The sequence below is a fragment of the Phasianus colchicus genome, chromosome 5 (genome assembly GCF_987193195.1).
Source record: "Phasianus colchicus chromosome 5, bPhaCol1.hap1.1, whole genome shotgun sequence".
Lineage (NCBI taxonomy): Eukaryota > Metazoa > Chordata > Aves > Galliformes > Phasianidae > Phasianus > Phasianus colchicus.
In genome coordinates, this window is record NC_143440.1 from 25,118,784 (window position 1) to 25,138,285 (window position 19,502).

General features: G+C 43.5%; 1 protein-coding gene and 1 long non-coding RNA gene across 4 annotated transcripts in view; both read right to left on the bottom strand.

The window, feature by feature from the left end:
• The window catches only part of LOC116229186 (transmembrane protein 263-like), a 219,389-nt gene that overhangs the window by 65,195 nt on the left and 134,692 nt on the right, over nucleotides 1-19,502 (bottom strand). The gene's annotated exons all lie outside the window — the stretch shown is intronic.
• On the bottom strand, nucleotides 413-19,374 carry LOC149917812 (uncharacterized). The gene is made up of 2 exons (XR_016466855.1): nucleotides 2,822-19,374; nucleotides 413-1,436 (listed from the first exon to the last, which is right to left on the bottom strand). It is a non-coding gene; the product is annotated as an uncharacterized LOC149917812 (long non-coding RNA).

The following is a 19,502-nucleotide window of genomic DNA, read 5'->3' on the forward strand; positions in this document are numbered from 1 at the left end:
AGCCAATCAGCCCAGGTGCCGCTCACAGCCGCCACCTTCAACTTAAGGGCCGGCTAATCTTTTTACTGCTTTAAATCCCACCTCAGGGACAATTATTTTTAAGGCTGGCAACACCTGTTATTGTTCAGAAGTCAAAAATAGTTCATTTATTTTGTGGGGACGGAAGGAGAGTGGTATGATGGACATGTTATATTTGGCTTTGAAAGAAATCTGGTACAGTTGTTTTATCACGTTTATTTTTCTTAGGCAACGGCTACAGATGCCAATCTTCCAATCTTCCAGAGAGTGGGTACAGCTAGAAAAGAACATGTTACTTGATTTGTTAGCACTCCCTACATGGGCAACTAATGGGTACCTCTGAGTTTTGAAAAACTTAACAGAGAAGAATGTAAAAAAAAAAAAAAAAGAAAAATTAAAGAGGGAGGTGGAGGGGGTGTAATAGATTTGGAAGGCACACATGTCTTCAGGAAAGCATGAAGACTGAGCTGTCAACAGGCACGACTTCAGGAGGCTGCCTGCAGAAGATTGGTGCTCCCACAAGCTTTGAGGGCACGTGAGCGGAGGTGGCTGACTCGGCAGCTGAGCAAGACTGTTCTGTAGCTCCAATGAAAGTCTCGTTCTTGGAGTGAGACGTGTTCTGTGCTGCAGTTGCTCCCTGAAAACGCAATTACACTGGCCTCTATTAGGTATGCCTCAGTGGCAAACCAGCTTGGCAATATACTCTATCTGTGAGTACTCTCATCGGAAGAGTGAGCCTCCAGCAGCAAAAACAATCAAAAAGCAGGCAGGAGCAAGGCTAATCCACTTAAGTGAGACTAAAACATCCTTTATTATTAATAATGATAAAAAACAGGCTTAACTAGTGATGCTGGAAATTATCGGCGGTCGAGCAAAGCGCACGCTGCACAGCTACTGAGTGTAACCAGACTTGTGGGGAAGGAGAGGGGAGAGGAGAAAGGGGGTGCTGGAGACTTGGAAAGAAGCAATTAGCTATCAGCTCTGAGTCTCTCATGGCTTTTCATTGGCTTCACCCCATCAACTCAGAAATCAAAGAGCTTCGAGCATCAGGCATTTGCGTCTGCTCCATCTTCATCACTGCCAGACACAGCCTCACGATTAGAAGAATGGAGAAATAAGGAGCTTACAGATTCACTTTCCCCAGTTGATACGGTGACTCACTGCACAGAGGTATCGATCCACAGGTCTGGCCTCTGCCGATAACTACACGCCACAGGGGTTAATTCAACTCCCCACCACCTGGCGCTGCCTCAGATGCTTTGCAGAGAACAGTTATAAATTATATAGCCCTCCAAAGACAGAAAGCAGGAGAGTATTCTTCCAGCACATTTCCTTTGTTACCCATCCTCCCGCAACTGGACCTGTTCTGCTGCTTCCAAGTCTCATTTGTTTTCTTCCTGAAATTACATTGCAGTCACCTATTCAAGAACAAACAGCCCTTAGGACACTGAAAATTGGAGTCAGAGAAAGGAAAAGAGTAAAAGAAAGAAGAAAAGAAGAGCATCCTCCCAAAGCAGTGTTATTTTATATAATATACCAATGCACAGACATGCATGCATGTGCATGCATACAGACATCAGAAAGCTATTTCTACAAGGAAGTTGTGAGCACACAGAAAACTAATCTTCATCTTAGAGAAAAGCTGGTGATTCTAGAGATAGCAGTATCAAGCCCTTGTGAGGGCATAACAGTGATAATTTGAAGGACCAACACACAGATTTTGGTGGAGTTAAGTCCTCCACCCCAATGCAGTGGTGGTGCACAGCAATGGGGCAATTTGAAAAAAAAATGACAGAAGTCTCCTTATTTTAAAAACTCATTTGTACAGTTCTAACCTGTACCTGGTTTGTAGATAACAAACACGTCCCTGCCTTTAAGTGCAACAGTTGGAGATGCTATTTAGCATTTTCAGTCTCTGCAGGTTTGTTGGTAGTATCAAACAAAGTTTTGAGCCGTACCGATTGTCATGGTACTGCTCAGCCAAATTTCTGGTGAATATGATCCCATGCGAGCACTGAATTGAAAACCTGACTACTCATTAAAATCCACACTCTTAAAACATTGAGCACTGGATTTATGCTCCTGATCTCTCCTAGAATCCTATTTCTTCCATTCTCCCTACATACAAAGCTACTGCACAAATCCCACCTTTGTCCCTAATAGTACAGATCAGAACAACCGTTATCACCTCCTTTTGGTTGTGGCAAGCTGTTTACTAAGTTGATATCCGTCAAGAAAGCTTATTTATTTTCCAAATGGAAACAAAACTTTGGCTGCCTTTTTAAAACAAAACAAATAAACAACACCTGCACTTAGCCCATTTTTCCCCCTTACTCCTGATGACCACCAAATCCTTAACCAAATCCTTAACCAAATCAAATAATTTTAGTGTTTCTTCAGTTCAGAACATCTTCTCTCCTTTCCCTTGGCACTCAGATAAGATCTCCAGTTTACAAACTGAGAACAAGAACAGAAATTACCACCTACCAGTATTGTGAACAAGTATTTTTGGCTGGTGAAATACTTGGGTTGGAAACATTTGAAAGTGAAATTCCATTTGATGCACTGGCTTAGAAACACACTGTTAGCCCTGTCTGCAGCCCTGCCACCCAGAGCTTCACTCAGGGTCTCACATGTCTGTGTTCCTCAACCAGTGAGGGGTCACTCCTCTCTCTGTCTCAGACAACAGTCAATACAGAAGGTTTAAATCAAGGTGCAAAAACACTCCCTAGCAGATTATTACAGAATTATCTACACACAGAACAAACTTTCCCCTTCCCTTTTTTCCCTTCATTTCAAGTACCGTGCAGTTCTCTTTAGGAGATGAAATTCTTCCTTTGCTATCAGAGAAGATTGTTTCAGGAGCAGAGGTAACTAACCATGCCTGGCTGAAAGGGAAATGGGACTTCATCTGATAAAGAGTGACTACTGCTTTCTGGGCTGTGCTGAGCTAATTATATATGGCTTGGTTCACTTAGGGTGTAGCTGCAATTAGAGGAAACTTAGGAATGGTTAACCAAATTAATTGCAGGTGTAAGTTTAAGGTGTGTTAACTAAGGAACGTGGAACCCCTGTGCAGATGTTTTCAGTCAGAAGTAAAATGGGGTCTGAGCAAGCTAATGAGAACTCAGAGCAATTTATTTCTCAAGGAGAGTGCTGAAGGAGGCTTACTGAGCTTTGACACATCTGAAATTCAGCTCCGTCATTAACTCGGTTTCACTTAACCAAGTGTTTCTGTGCAGACAGGCCTGAGTGAAGCTCTGCAAGTGCTTGGGCCCTTGTGATTCTAGTAGATATGGCACTGGACAAATGGAGGAGAAACCTCATTCATCTCTGCATCTAATTTTGTCAGATCTTGTGCAGGCACTTGCTTGTTCACAGCTGAGTATTTGTCAGCAGCAGACAGAAAGAGAAGATACATACCTCAGCTTGAGATTTTGGCAATTTTCTGCATATAAGCATGTGTAAGATGCAGCATAACAGCCCTTTCATTTTGTCTCATTCTTTTCCATGATGCTTTTAGAAACCAAAGTAGGACATTTGTGCATTCCGCGATTATAATTTTATTGACAGAAGAAGATATAATAGTTACGTCTAATGTATCCCTAAGGGTTGATAATTGGATGTAGATTATACTCTGGAATGGGAGATCTGACTTAAATGCATCTAAATCTCTGAAATAGACTGGAATGCGATGGGCCGGAAGGTAGAGGCGGGAGAATGATGCATCAGGTATGAATATAAAAAGCACTTTCATTTCATCATTTCCAGCAAAATTTAATGGTTGCGTTCATCTGCTGTCCTGCCACAGTCTCCTTTCAACACTATATGGCAAACACACACATAAAAGAGGGAACAATAGCTGTGAACAAAACCAGCAGTGCTCAGGCTCCGCAATTTCTATCAGCAGGTAAAAAATACCAACTTATGAACTGGAGTTCACTGATAACCACCACTTCCTGAGCCTGGGCTGCAAAACAAGACACTGCCCCTCGAGCTATGGAGCATCTCATTAAGCAACAGCCGGACATACTGTGGGTTAGACACATTGCTGCTTTTTCTTGCTCAGTGAAAAGCTGAAGAGCATAAAGACTAGAGACAATTCTACCACCGAATGGTTTGATGCTAGAAGGACTAGAGAATGAAGTTAATATAGGTAAAACTGGCGGTGAAAGGAGCAACACAAGAAGTCAAGGGGCAGCACAGTATTACCAGAGTTACAAGGAATAGACCCAGCCCTCGGAATGGGAAGCATTACCTTCACAGCTGTGCAGGAATGGTTTGATTCAGATCTCAAGTACTCTCACTGGTACAGTGCAGAGAAGATAGCTAAGCCGGCTTTTAGCAGTTATTCTGCCTACTGGAAGCTGTGCAGCTGCATTAAACACTGAGGTCCTTATGGGGAAATTCACCTATGCACTGTGCAGAACAAGCATATGCTCATCTGCCAGAATACTGAAAGCAATTAACACATGTCCACACGGCAACACATGCTGTATCTACAGGTGAGTGGCAATGGCTTTTCCATCCCATGCCAGTCCAGGATTTCACACATTTTCTTCTTCCCTCTCTGAATGAAACCACAAAGCTTTTTAAGCTCTAATGAAGACTGATCAAGATAGACACCACCTAAGAGTGCCAACAAGTCATTGGCCAGAACTTCTACCTAGCAAGGGAGTGAAAGAAGCCATCTTTCACATCTCAAGTGAGAATACTGAATGTGGAAGGGAGTTTCATGAGTTTTATTTGGAATTCCTTCCTGGAGACAGGATAGTCTTCCCATGAAAGTTTCTGTAACACAAGCTATTCTCTTTGGCTAAACTTTGGCACTGCCTAAATATTTAATTTTCTCAAGATGTCTTCACATAGCTTCAGGGATGAGATCCTGGAGATGACCTGCTGCAGACTCTATTTCACCATCTCTGCCCCACTGCTCAGAGAACCCTGAGCACCCATCTGCAAAGCAGCCTGCAGCACGTGTAAGAAAAATCAGGCATGAGGAGAAGCATGAAGTTTGTGAGAATTATAGAATCATTTAGGTTGGAAAAGACCTCCAAGGCCATCAAGCCCAACCATTAACGTACAAATAAATTGATCTAGCAAATAAGACTGAAAAATAATTTGGTTCAATTCAAGAGATCTAAGAGCGATGCCTGTTTCTTCTATTTCAGCAGAGCATCCATCACCATCTATCATGTTTGCCTCAAGCCCCACAACCCAATGCATTACAGCACTGTTAAAAGAGGTGCTTGTGCTTTGCTGTTCAAAATGTGCATATTTGTAGCATTAGTACTGACAGATTTAATGGTGATTCCTAGCACACAGATTTGTTTTGCTTTACAGTATATTACTCAGTCCTTTTCAGCCTTCTGCAATTTAGATATCCCTCAAGGCATTTTCTAGGGAGGGTGCAAAATCGTGTAAGAAAGTCTGAGTCCGTGAACAACTGGTTGTTTTTCTTGGTTGCTTTTAAGAGAGCCCTCCAAGGAAAGCAGCAGTCCCCAGGGGCCTGCAAACTGCAGCTCAAAAAGCTTCAGCTAAGCAAATAGGGATAGGAAGTGAGGTCTGAAGGAAGCATCACCTCAGCTTTGGAGAAACTGAGCAACTTGCACGCGTAGTAACCGTAGTAACTGAATTAGAAAGCTGCTGCCACCTATGGTTAACAACAACAGGGAGGAAGCTGCCTAATTGGCTCACAGAGTAAGAGAAGGTGAGCCAGAGCACTTTCCCAGTTAACACCCACCCACTCCTTATTATCAAAGCAGCCTGCGAACATGCCTACAAGATCACGTTCTACGACAAGAGCAGAGGTTACTCTGCAGAAAATGCACAGCTCCAGAATCAGACCTCAGCCACCCCATACACATACAGCAGGTTAGCAGCTCCAGTGGGAGCTGTGCTCAGGCAGCAGGGAGCAACCAAACAGCCCCTCCTGTCTCAGCATCACTGCAACCAGCTCACCGAGGCTACTCAGGAGCAACAGGAATGTATCAGAACAAGAGAGGAGCATGCAGTGCACAATGTGCCCAGAGCCTCAACTGAGAGTCTGATCAATGCCCCCAAAGACAAAAAAATAAAAAATAAAAGGCATCAAAAAGTCCAATCACTTGAATTTGCACTTAAGGGCTGGGATCATCACAGAAAGGAAATCCAAGTGAAGTACTAAAATGACCAAACTTCAAAACACTGTACTGTACCAAGGGGAAAAAACAACAACACACTTGTCAGAAAGAAGCGGGTAGGAGAAATACAATTGTAAAAGAAGCGATTAGGTGAGAAGTGCTGACTCTGCTCCCAAGCAGCTTCCAGCAGCATTTCTACCCATCCAAATTGCTTTGGCATTTTGAGAGACCTGGGAGAAGAAATGGCAATTCTTAACAATCATGCATACAATAGAAGTCTGGGTTGTTCTGTTTAATTTAAAAAAAAGATCAAGAAAAAGGGAAGTGAGAAGAGTTCAGCGGAGCCAGTGCTGCTGAGGACACAGCTGCTTGCTCACCCTTCTCCTTTGATGGTTTCTCATTAAAGCCCCGCACTGAACCAGGTGCAGCTGCAGCCAGAGGCAGGAGGGCGAGGAACTGCAGACAAGGCAGCTGCCCAGAGCTCACAGCCACGCCAGCCTGCAGTTCCTGGTGCCTACCTGAGCCCAGCGATCTCCAGTGCCTATTGGCAGGAAGGGCCCTCCGGCATGCACCATTTGCTGCTGGATCACCGCCGCTCACTGGGCTCTGTCTGTCACACACCGTCACATCTCCCTGCTGTCACAACAGGGAGAAACTTGTTTTAGGTGCAGCTTAGGCCACGAGGGCACAGCAGACTGAATTTCCGGGCAGTGAGAAGCAACCCTCGGCACCACAGCAAGGCATTCACCACCCAGTAGTACAGATGAAGGAAGAACCTGGCTGATTGGATGGCTCTGTGCACGCAGCTTCCATTAACACTAATGTGAGCTGCATACGGGCACCAAGAGCTCGCCAAACAACAGGCAACAAACAGCAGTTTTTCATTCCGCACGAGTAGAAGAAGGGCAGGAGATACTCAGCCACCCACCGCAAGCACCTGAAAGCTATTTCAGCATGGATTCACATCCAGCAGTTTAACAAAACCACACAGGAAACATTCGCTGAGAATGCTACAGGATATGGTATACTACAGCTTTGCAGCAGGTTTCTGCATAGAAGGGACAGGTCCAAAAAGATGATAAATATGCATGATAATGTACATTAAAAAGCTCAAAACCTATGGCAATTTTTTAAGAGATTGCCCGGGGCATAAATCCTCAGAAGCCTGAACAGACTTAAGCTAAGCTAACGTTCTCATGCAACTAATAAAAATGTTCCATTTTCTCCTTCAAACACAGAATATTCAATTTTTTTGGCAGATACACTAGATATAAATTTGGACTAAAGCTTCAACTATTGCCAAAAAAAGCCAACTGGAAAAAAAAATATCGAAGATTGAAGAACAACTCGCCATCTTTGACTTGTCATTGAGATGCACACATTATAAGAAGAAAAATGAATGCTGCGGTCTGAGATGGGAGGAAAGCTTAAAAATACCATATTACCGAGAGTAGCCTTTCATACAGAATGCCATTCCTGCAATGGAAGGTTTGAGTATCCATAGCATAATACCATCCATGGGAGCGTATAGGGGCCATCAGCCAGACAAGTAATGATGAGCCCCAGCATCAAGAACCCCAAAACAGAAGCAGTGAAAATAACATTTTGTGCCTTGCATCTTAAGTAATGGAGTTTAAGTAATGTTTAATGATTCTATGCATAATTTCTATCCCTGCCCCCCCCAACCTCTTTCTGGGAGAGAATGTTACCAATTAAAGGAACAAAATTACAGTGGTTCTATGTTGTCAAAAAGAAAGAAAGAAAGGAAAAAAAAACCATTACTACTACTGTTTACAGTTTTATACTGTACAGAAAAATATTCCCTCAAATTATAATAATAGTAGTAATAATAATACAGCACTGTGTATGTTTATTGAAAACAATACATTTTACAAAGCCTTAGAGAGCTTGTTAAATATTTACCAAATAAGAATATTTAGCATTTAATAAGACACTAAAGAATAATGGAAATAAAAAGAAACAGGAATTTATCTGAAGCTTCCAAGCATTAATTGCAGCCAAATGATGGCCTCCTATCAGAAATGCTGCTCAGCACTTGGACATCCAGGATGGTCAACACTGTTGCAAGGTGAGTGCCGTTAATTCTTTCAACAATTCATAGTTATTTCAACAGTGGTTAGAAGCTAATTGAAACAAGTTCTTAATAAACAGTAATAGATTTACCTTCCCACCCTCAGGGGCCATGGGGAGGATTAGTCGATATTTGCTCACAGCTTCCAAGTTGGAAATGCTGGATGAAGACAATTATGATATTCTTAGAGAAGCATTCTTCAGCCGCTTATGCTTGTCTGTAATTAGATGCGGTGATTAGATTATACTTTATACTACACTGCCATTTTCCTTTATCAACACCCAGCAAGTGGCTCCAGAGGGCACCTACGGCCGTTTAATGACTTCAGTGCTTTTCAGCTAATGACCATCAAAAAGTCTAACCATATCCAAAGGAAATGAAGTAACCTGCAGGTACGCACACAGTGAAAGACACAATGCTTCCCTTCTTCCAGAAGCAAGGCTTGGAGAAATTAGCTAATGATAATGATTTAATAATGGAACAGATGCTTGGCTGCATTGTGCCCTAACAGCCCCAGAGCAAAGCCACCCCCCTTGCTCACTCCAAAGCATGCCCAAGCACACTTGGCTGCTGACTGTTCAACAACCTACCTTTCCCTTTGGCACATCTTGAAAGTGCCAGGCTGTGTCTCGCAGGTTCCTGCCTGAGCTTTGCTCTATGCTATCAGCCCTCAAAATGGAATTAGGAGGCTTATTTCTGATGGAGACTGGCAATGACCTCCCAGTACTGTGATAATGTCAAGGAAACAAGTAGAACAAAGACCCTCAGACTGTCCCTCACAACATACTGCAGGATGCAGTGTCAGAAATCATATTCTCACTGTCTGTCCCATCTACATTACTGAAACAATTTGAGCAGGAGAAGAAGGGTTCATAGAAAGACACCAGCAGCAAAATTACATGAGGTTTGTGCCTTTCAGAACATGGGTTCACCACTGATTGCTCATGCAGGATGAAGTCGGAATAGCTGTTCTTGTATTAGCTGCTCGGGGTCATATGCTTCTATCTGCAAAATCACTGCCCACAGCAGTGATACAGCTCGACTCAATTCTCTTGCTGTAGAGAGGCCAAAGAGAGTTAGAAATGGCATCCCATTACCAGCCTGCGTGTGGCTGAATTGTCCTTGCACAGCCTCGATCGCTCCGTGTCCAGCTGTATCTGGCTGCAGAGGCTTTAACTAACACGCACAAAACATACTGGGGAAGATAAAAGGGATGAACCTCTCTTTTTCTGCTCCCCCTGCTCTTCCCTCCCAGGCTCTGAAAAACGTACACTCCTTGCATCACAAGATAAGAAGGCCAGCCTGTGATATGCAAAAATGAGAAGCAGCTTCATTTTCTGTCGTATATAAATCCCTGAAGATCATGTGGGTGGGATTCAAATAAAACCTCTCCACTTGTGTCATCTTTAACAAAATCCAGGCACCAGTGCTTTAACACACAGCAAAAACTTCAACATTTTTTGAGGCAGCTCAAATAATAGCCTTGCAGGCTGAATGTGATAGATCTTCTATTCTGATTCCCCACCTCTTCTCTCTCAGTCACACCAGGAATGCAGGAGGGAGGCTGCAGGGTATTCCTTTCCAGCCATCAATAAATAAGTAAAGTCTGCTTCATTCTGCCTTAAAACACAGCAGAATGGAAGCAAGGAAAGAGTCAGCAATCAGCTACAAAAGATTAAAAATAGTAACCATTTGACGCAACGATGACAGGTGCAGGAGAGGAACCGAAGGCAGCTCTGATGAAGTATTTCTCTTTCTGGAAGACTGGCCGCAGGTAGCCAACACCACCAGCATCTGCAAACATGGTGGTCCAGGGCAGACTGAGGTGTTGGCTGAGGCTGCAGAGCAGCCCACACCAGCCACGTTTAGAGGCTGTAGGAGTACACATGCTCAGCAAAGCATGCACTGCTAATTTCCAAGTTTCCTCCTAGTTCTCCAGCTGAGACCAGAAGAAGATTCTATACTGTCGCCATCCCAGGCTAATTCATGGCTTGAAACTTGTCACTTGCAGACATCCTAAGTCCCAGACCAAATGGCGTGGTCACAATTTACTTCTCTCCCTCTAATGCAGAGCTCTAAGCAGTGTTTTTCTAGCCTTAAATCAGTGTCAGCCCATTACTGAGGCAGCGTATAGCAGTCAGAAAGTTAATGGATTTAAAGGGCGGGGGTATTGATGGCTATGAAGTGGAAACTATTTATCCTGTAAATACTGTAACAGCTAAGACAGCTAGTCTCATTACAATTTATTTGTTTCAAACACCATTGGAGGGAAAGGCTGTGGGGTGCTGTTACTGGAAAGGATGTGGGATTGAGCTCAGAGCTGGGGTGAGCAGTGCCACTTGCACAAATAGGCCCCCATGCCTACTGTCTGAGTCACAGTCTGCCTTTCTGCGTGCATCATCACGTGCACAGGTACACAACCTGCTGTGCCCCAGGACAGAGCAGGGATGGCCAATGCCTCTGGTAGTTTGGGAAGTGCCAGGTGGGAACACGTAGCATAAATCACAGGTCCCCATAGTGGCTGTGAAAGCAGTGATATCCAGATACCTCCTGCCCTTGCCAGCCCAGAAAACAACCTTGAGAAAAGACAGAAAAAGAGGGAACGATGGATTTTTCAGCCAATTAGCAGCACATCCAATAAATATTGAACTGTTCTGTCCGTATAGGAGCATGCGAGCACCTTAAAGCCTCTAGCTCAGTGATCCCAAGTCTCCAAACCATTCAGTTCTGTATAACCTCTCAACTGAATTATCTGAGAAAAAATTGGGAGATAATCCCAACGATTTCCACATAAAATCCTGCTGGGCCCTGTGAGCATTAGAAGACTGGCGTAAGAGTGAACAGGAGGGAGGGAGGAAGACAGTAAATACTCTGCCCTTTATTTTCCTTCAAGGAGTAAAGAACGTATGGCTTGGTGGGGTTTTTGGTTGTTGTTTTTGTTGTTGCTGTTGTTAAGACTTGCTTACTCTGCTCTGTTATCAATCCAAATAGCATGCAAACCCGCTATACAGACGGATGTCCGCAGGCCAGCAGGAGCCCTGCTGTTTCTCATTCCCTGCAAAGGATGCTGCCAGTCAGTGTGCTCTATTAGATGCTCTTTCAGCAACAATCCCAGCCCTGACTTTCCCTGCAGCTACAACTCTGCGCTTTTTGACCGCAGGAATGCTTTGTTTTTACATACAGCTGTTTAATAATTATCCAGAGATCAATACTCATCTGCTTTGGCAAACGCACTGTGTCTTGGGAAGAAAAAGCCTCAGTGTGTGGCACCCAGTGCTTGCCCCTGAGCCCTGCTTTGTCTGCAGGCCATCGGATCCTTTGGTCACAGCTGGGAGATCTGTGCTCCAGGGGCAAAATCTCAAATCAGAGGCACATACCCTGCAGCCATACCCTGATCCCTGGGCCAGCTTAAAGCACATGCAGACAGGCTTGTGGGGATGTCCAGAACGCACTATGGCTAGTTCTCCCTTTTGATACCAGCACACCAAGTTTTACTGGATGGAAATTCAAACAAAAAAAAAAGGATGCCACAAAGCTATTACAAGAGAAATCAAGACTTTAATTCTCATATGTTGAGAAAAAAAAGCACAAAACCCCAGCCCTTTCACTTTTCTGCTCTCGGCTGTTAACTTTCATTTGTTTAGATGCCAGCACACTACACTTCATAAAAATTAACACTTTTTTTTTTTTCTTTAAACACAAGCTTATTTTCCTTTCGCCTGTACCAGCTGTTTATCTCCTGACTTGATGATTCTTTTTGGAAATGTGAGTTGACATCTGGGTATAAGCGGATGCTGTAAATTGCCAGCATTTCTGTCTACTTATGCAAGCAAAGATTAGTTTCTCCAACTACAGTAGCATCCCTCTAAAGAATGCTAACATTATGATACATAACAACCCTCTTCTTTGACTGCTATCACATCTTCCTTTTCATTCAAGTACCTCTTTTTTTTTTGGCTGAAGGCAAAGCAATAGATTAAGGCACCAGGCAATACAAAAAAAGTGTCATTAAATGAGAAAGCTTCCCAGAAAATTCACATTATCCCTTATGACAGACAGCAAGAGCTGGATGAGAATGAAGTATATCATGGAACAGGTCAGAGGTGACAAAAGGAAGTGAATCCATGGGCTCTACCTAAATGAGCATGAGCACAGCAAGCGAGGGGATCTGGAACAGAACCTTTCCAGAGAAAGAGAAAATAAGAGAGAGACAGGTGGTTGTGTAAAGCACCAGGTTCTTCACCATGGCATGTCAATTTGACCTGTTTCTACAGCTGTCTCCCTTCATCCCTCAGTTTTATTTATTTCTTTCAAAGTTTGTGCAATTTAGCCTATCTCATGCTTTTATAATATCATGGGACACATCAATAATGCTTTATATCCCACACGCCACACAGACCCACAATGCTGTGCAAAGCTTGGGACTCTCTTCTACTGTGCCCCCATCACAGCCAACATTCCCTTGCTTTCAACACAACAGACAGGAAAATCCATCATTTATCTCAAAAGATTACAAATTCAGACAATGGCAAGTGAATACACATCAGGTACCACAGAATCAAATCCCCCAAGTTAATCCATTCCTCCTTAAAGCAATTGTCTGTTAGTAGGTCGGGAAACAAACAGATGCACCTCAACAATTCACCGCACACAATTCATCCTATTTCAGGCTTTAAAGGTCAAAGCCAACACCTTAAATTACACAAGGAATGCAAGACAGGCATGGGGTGTAAGTGTCACATACTCCCTTGAGAGAAACACATCTCAGATGATGCACCAGTCAAAATCAGTTTCACACATAATCCTTGCAGACAGAAAATCAGCACTGGTGGAAGTTTTGCCATGGCTCTTGGCTGTGAGAGACTCAATGGGTAATACAGTGGGCCCCTCAAATACAAACTAGAAACTGGTTTACATTAACTGAGTGGATTTTTTTGTACTAAATGAATATTTTCAAAACTTTTTTTTTTTTTTTTCATGCCCAGAGCAGGGAAAACTCTAGCATTCAGAAAGCTTTCTCATAAATAACAGTTCCAAAACAAACAAACAAAAAATCCCCATCACAGTAAGCAGAAAAAGGAGCAAAAGTAAGATGGAATAAACCAGCCTATTGTGGTTTCTACTGAAGATATTACTTATCTACTTTTGGACACAGAAAATAGTGACCAATAGAAATGGGGGAAAGGGGAAGGAACGGACTCAGGTATCTGACCAGAGAAAGAGGATAACACTTGGTTGGACAAGATCAGTTGTATACAAGTGTCAACAGACTGGAGGAAGAATGTGTTGTAACGGGGAAAAAAATAACGCACAAGTTTTATATGTACTTTTATATAAACAATCCCTTAACCCCAGCCTAAAGGCAGCCTACCACTACGGCATAAACAAGCATCTTATGGAACTCGGTGTTCCACAAACAGAGGGCATATTTCGATAAGTCTAGAGCAGCAGTAGCTGTTGTTGATTTCTCTTCAGAAAGGGCTGTTCCCAATGCTTGAAGCCTGGGCCATAACATTTTAGTCTCCTTGCAGACTTGTTTTCCACTTCAGGAGAGGAGCCAAGTCCTACATAGACATCTGGAGACACTACAGAAAACAAAGCATGACAATCTACAATTAAATGTATGCAGGTTACTTTACAACGTAATATGAGAAAACAGGTTTCAGGCAAGGAAAAGGAAGGCAAGAGGCATACTCTGCTATTAAATTACATCAGCGCTGCTTTTGATTGTGCTGAGACTCCCATATCAACAGACCAACTTGCTCACTCACTTATCCGTTCCTGCTTCACACCATTCCCCCTCTCACTCTTCCAAAACAGTCTCCTTCACTCATTTAGCTTTTACAACCATAAGGGAATATGTTTCTAAAAATAAAACTGTTCTGATGTTATTCTGAGATCTCAAGCTCTCACTTTCCCTAACAGCCCAAGCCACTGTTCAGTCTCAAGGAGAGTATCCAAACACACTCAGAAGTTGAGGCAGATTTGTTTCTATGAGGGGTTGTTTGCAGAAACATTAATTTGCAATTCCCAAAGCCCAGCAGATAGTAACGTGAGATGGCACCAGAGACACAAGGTCTTCATGGAGACCCTCACTTACTATGCTTAATTGTTTCAAGCTTGCTGGTCATATTGAAATTGTTCCATTCTGCTTTTGCTAATGGTTCCAGGTATCAAGAGAGGAAACAGAAGAAATGTTTCCAAGAATGCACAGGGTAGGAACGATCAAGACTTTTAGTGCTTTCATTACTTGTTTAGTGCTCTTCTCACCTTGCTTGTAGTCACACTTTCTGACAGCAGCATTTCCAGCAGAACTAGTGTGACACAGGGCTTGATGCAACACAGACCTGGGATTTGCTAATGTATCGAACCACTTGGAGAAGTGAGCGGCAGAAATCCTTTTTGAGCACAGGCAGCTCTGGCTTTTTTCTCACAGGAGACACAGCAAAATGAAGGACAACAGAGGAGACTGGGTGAAAAGAAAAAAGATTAAGGAAACAAAGAACAATACCATTGACAAACATCTGATCTATCTGCTTGTTCCAAATTAAGAGAGACTGAAGATCATTCCTGCTCCAAGAACTTTCAAACTGACAAAGCTGTTAGAAAAGAGCAAGAGTCCACATACTGTTGTGCAAACAGTCCAACGACTAATTTCCAAACAGACAAGATACCTCCTTCCCCAAAGAAAATAGGCACATCCAAAACAGCTACCATCCATTTTTTGGTCATCTTTCAGAAAGCAAGTATCATATTGAATCTCTGGGTAAAGACAGGTGTGACAAGTATTAAATTGGCCATTCTAAAATTTATTAAAAGGCAGTGTTTGCCCGTTCTTGAGATTAAGAATATGGTACCTGTACTGAAGTTGCTCACACAGGAGGAAAAAGATATACTGCAAGCTGGGAGATGGGTGACTGAGCTTCCCATCTCCTTTCTTTTTAGCCTTTCAAGTGGCGTGCAGTACTTTCCATTCTCAGGAGACAACAGTTCTCCATCCTTCTGCTAAGCAGAGAAAAACTCTGAGGTCTGAACATGTTTCCTGCTGAATACAAAAGCTGCAATCTTCTGTTGTTCTCCACTAGGCATGTGCCTCCTCTGCGCCTGCACACAACCTGTAGCAACAGGACATCGGTTCTGATGAGGTCTTTGCTCCTCTGACACCTCACCCCGTCTCTCCCTGGACTGGCATAACTCAAGTGCTTGGTATGTCAGAGGACTAATGTTAAAAAGTATAAGCATTGCTGTGCCCTATCTGGTGAGTATTTGGGTTTGGAGGCAACAAAGAAGTTCTTCATTACTAATAAGAAAAATAATTAAAACCCCTGACAAGGCCTGACAGCTCACCAACACAGGGCAAAGCGCTGCAGGAACAACTGTCCCCATGGGAACTAGCAAGTACAGAGCACAGGAAAATGAGAACTGTTTGAATTAACAGGGAACATTTGCTCTAAATAAAAGCTATTTTGAGGAATTAAAGCAAACAAATGTCAGCTCCATGCAGCGGCGTGCTGGGATGTGATGTGCTGTAATGTGTTGTGACACTTCATAAATTAAAGCTTTTTCTTCTCCCCCGAGGGGAGAGAATTCGAGTGAAGTCAGACACTTGAACTTGGAAGTTGCGCAGGTTCGACACGTATCACTTTGTGATTCCACCGTTCCCTGGGCCCAGCACCTCCAAGCCCGCCCTGGCCTCCCTCAGCCTCGAGGACGCTGACGCACGAGGAGCCTGGAGCCCGGGCAGTGCCAGCATTGCCTCACCTCTGCTGCTGAGCTCCAGATAACGCCCATCAATCCACGAGGTGAAATAACTGATGTCACGAGCTTCAGCTTGTTTCACAGCCTATTTACATAACTGAACAGCAGTGCTGTGAGTCCACTGCTCTGTATGAAGCCACCAGCCTCACAAAGGCTAACAGGGGTCCGAAAGGGCCAAGCTCACCTACACAAGTGCCCCATGCAGAAAGAGCACCCACACTCACCACAGCCCTCTGTTACATGTTGCTCTCTGAGAAGAGCTTCAAACACAAAGAAGGAAAGAAAAAGAACAAGGAAAAGATGCAAAAAGACAATCTAGGTGACCTTGCTAGTAAAGAAAATAAAAAAACACCCAGCCACTACCACTTTCTCCAGAGCATTTTACAATCCTCATTTGGAAGGTGCCAATAATGAGCTCAGAGCTGAACAACCTACATAGATGCCAAGGGAGTTCATTAATTAGATGTGAAACCCAGAAAGCTGAAAGACACCATGAAATTACACAAACGAACAACTTTATGTACAGAAAGTATGAAGGCAGAGTAGATCTCAGTCCAGGAGAAAAAGTCCTTAAAACTAATTTGATTTTTAACCCAAACTTGAATCACTAGTGGTGGTTTGTGACTGGGCCTGCAAGACAAGAGGTACAGGCAACAGCAACACTTAATAGATGAGGAAGACATAGTTAAAAATTAATTTTTAAATATCTACAAGCTGTAGTCACCACTTCACAGCTGCAGAAGCTGCAGCATATCGATATTTCACTATACAATTAAATCTCTTGTGATGTATTCTTCTTTAGGGGTAAATGCAATCTCTCCAAATGTCTTCCAAGAGCGCGGTTACATCCTCACAGCGCAGCCATAGCAGCAACGTCTGTACGAACAGAGCAAAGGGTTCCTCCCCAGGTGATTCACTCAGTCAGAGCACAACTGGCTACCAGGAGCGAAAACCTGGTGGGATAGGATGAGAGCTCTGCGCTGCAGCACAGTGTGGCACAGAGCTGAGCACAGGCTTTGGCAGCAGCTGAGCATGGCCCTAGGAAGAGATGTTCTCTCTTGCTCCCTCCTTCTGCTGGCAGTGCCTATGCCCCCATGCTGAAACACAAGCCTAAGTCCTTACAGAAGCATGGCTGTCACTGAGGGAGTGTGTGTGAGCTCCTCTACCCTGTGCATTACCTGCACTGTGCTACTGCAGCTCTGGAGCAAATGCACCCCCAGATACCTCGAAGTCTTTCATACCATCAGGTGAAGTTATGTGCTTCAAAAGATTTGGAGAGCCTTGTGCTACAGACCCAGCATAGAGGCAAAGTAAACATCCAGACCTGCAGGACTCTACAACATCACTTCAACTTCTGTAGTTGGGCCACTGGGACAGTGAGAAAAAGTCTGCATCCTTTGGGACAGCAAGAATAAGTCTGCATCCAAAATCTACATGAGGTCTTTCTCATGTTGGCAACATTTTTTTGCAGGTTTAGGATTTGGTATTGTTTCCAAAGAAGACATGAGCAGTACTCTACCTAAGTTCAGCAGCAGCAAGACTATCCTTTTCAGCTAGAACTTTGCAATTACCCGTGTAGACGGGCTCATCCAAGAATGATAGCTGCTTATAGTTCAAATCTTTGATCTATTGTCTAAACTCTTGAGTAATAAGGGACACTTTGCTCCCACTTGTAAGCTCAGACCACTGCTGGGCTCAGACAGATGCGCTCTCACAGTTCTCAAGGGAACATTTCAAAGTTTTAATGGAGGTGGCAGCTGCTCTTTATAAGCTGAAGGCAACGACACTTCATTTTTTAAATGAAGGCAGATTCTGATTTATAAATATGAAAATTGAATGTATGCAAAAGCACAACCCTGCTTCTCTTTGCGCATACTCAATTCAGACGGTTGAACTGATCAGTCACCAAACTGAGTTGAAAGTCATTATGCCGAAGAAAAGACCTTGCTTGCCTAACCTCAATCCAGAATGAATCTAAAACTCTAGTTTCTAACCCTCTGAATATGAATAGGGACAGAATGAATACACTGACAGGTCTTTTATTATAGCTAGAGGGTGTAGCAATAATTAAAAACCAGATCTTGTATGTATGCAGCTATGACACTTTCCTGAAGAAATACTCTTACTTTGTCTTTTTGCAAGATTAGGTTGTCAAAATGATATTATTTTTTTTGAAAGCCTGTGAGAGAGTATCACATGGGATTTCAAGTAAAAGAAGCTTACAGAAACTGTAAAAAGGGGATGAAAGGCTAGTGAAGTTCTCCAGCCCCAGCTCTAGTAGTCTGTGCAGATAACTGCATGCAAAAGACAGCAGCACAGTGCTACAGCTGAGGTGTAATACAAGAAGTAGGGAAATTTGAATTCATAGTCTCTTCAGCAGCAACTCACTTCTGCAAAGCTAGGATCCATAATTAGTGGAGAAATCAGCTAGTAATAAATGGCACGGGCAGCTTGGCCGTGCTGCTGCAGGAGCCCTAACACCTGTAGGTTTAGTACTCCAATTAGCAGGTGAAACATGCTCTCCACCTTCTTGGCTTTAACTAATTTCTCATTTGATCTTTTCAAGTTCAGCAAAGAGCACTTTTCTGACTGAGCACCACAGGCAGCACAAGAAAGCATGTGAAGTCAAAAGGGATATGAATTATTAAAGAGTCTAAACAATTGAGGTTGAGGGGGAAAACAGAAGGAAGAAAAGCTCTGATAACTAAGAAATGACAACATAGATATTTTAAAACACTCAAAAATGTCTTTTTGAGGCTGAAATTAATAGTGAAATAGAAAGCCTACACAGTGAGGGGGCTGGCAAAGATTGGATAAGGGCATATGGAGATCACAAAGGATCCTAGCTCTGGGATGGGGCTCATCTCCTGTGTCCAAGGAAAGGCTTTTCCCACAGAAATCACAAATCTGGTGACATATCTGGAAGGAGAATGGGAAATAAAGTGATGTCCTACTATTTCAGTTCCAACTGTGAACATTAAGCTTGAGCCATACAGATTCTCCTCTCAGCAGTCCTTCAGACAAAATCAGCTCTTTCCAATGTCCTCGTTACACAAACAGCTTACAGTGAAGTTAGTCCAGTCGTGCTTACAGACTAGAAGAGCACCTTGAGAGCAGCCCTGTGGAGAAGGACCTGGGGGTCTTGATAGATGAAAAACTTGATATGAGCCAGCAAGTGTGCCCTTGTGGCTCGGAAGGCAAATGCTATCCTGGGCTCCATCAAAAGAGGGGTGACCAACAGGGACAGGGAGGTGATTGTCCCCCTCTACTCTGCTCTTGTGAGGCCCCATCTGGAATACTGCGTCCAGGTCTGGAGCCCCCAGTACAAGAAAGACAGGGAGCTGTTGGAGAGGGTCCAGAGGAGGGCCACGAAGATGATCAGGGGACTGGAGCACCTCCCCTATGAAGACAGGCTGAGGGAGCTGGGCTTGTTCAGCCTGGAGAAAAGAAGGCTGCGGGGTGACCTCATTGCAGGCTTTCAATACCTAAAGGGAGCCTACAAACAGGGGGGT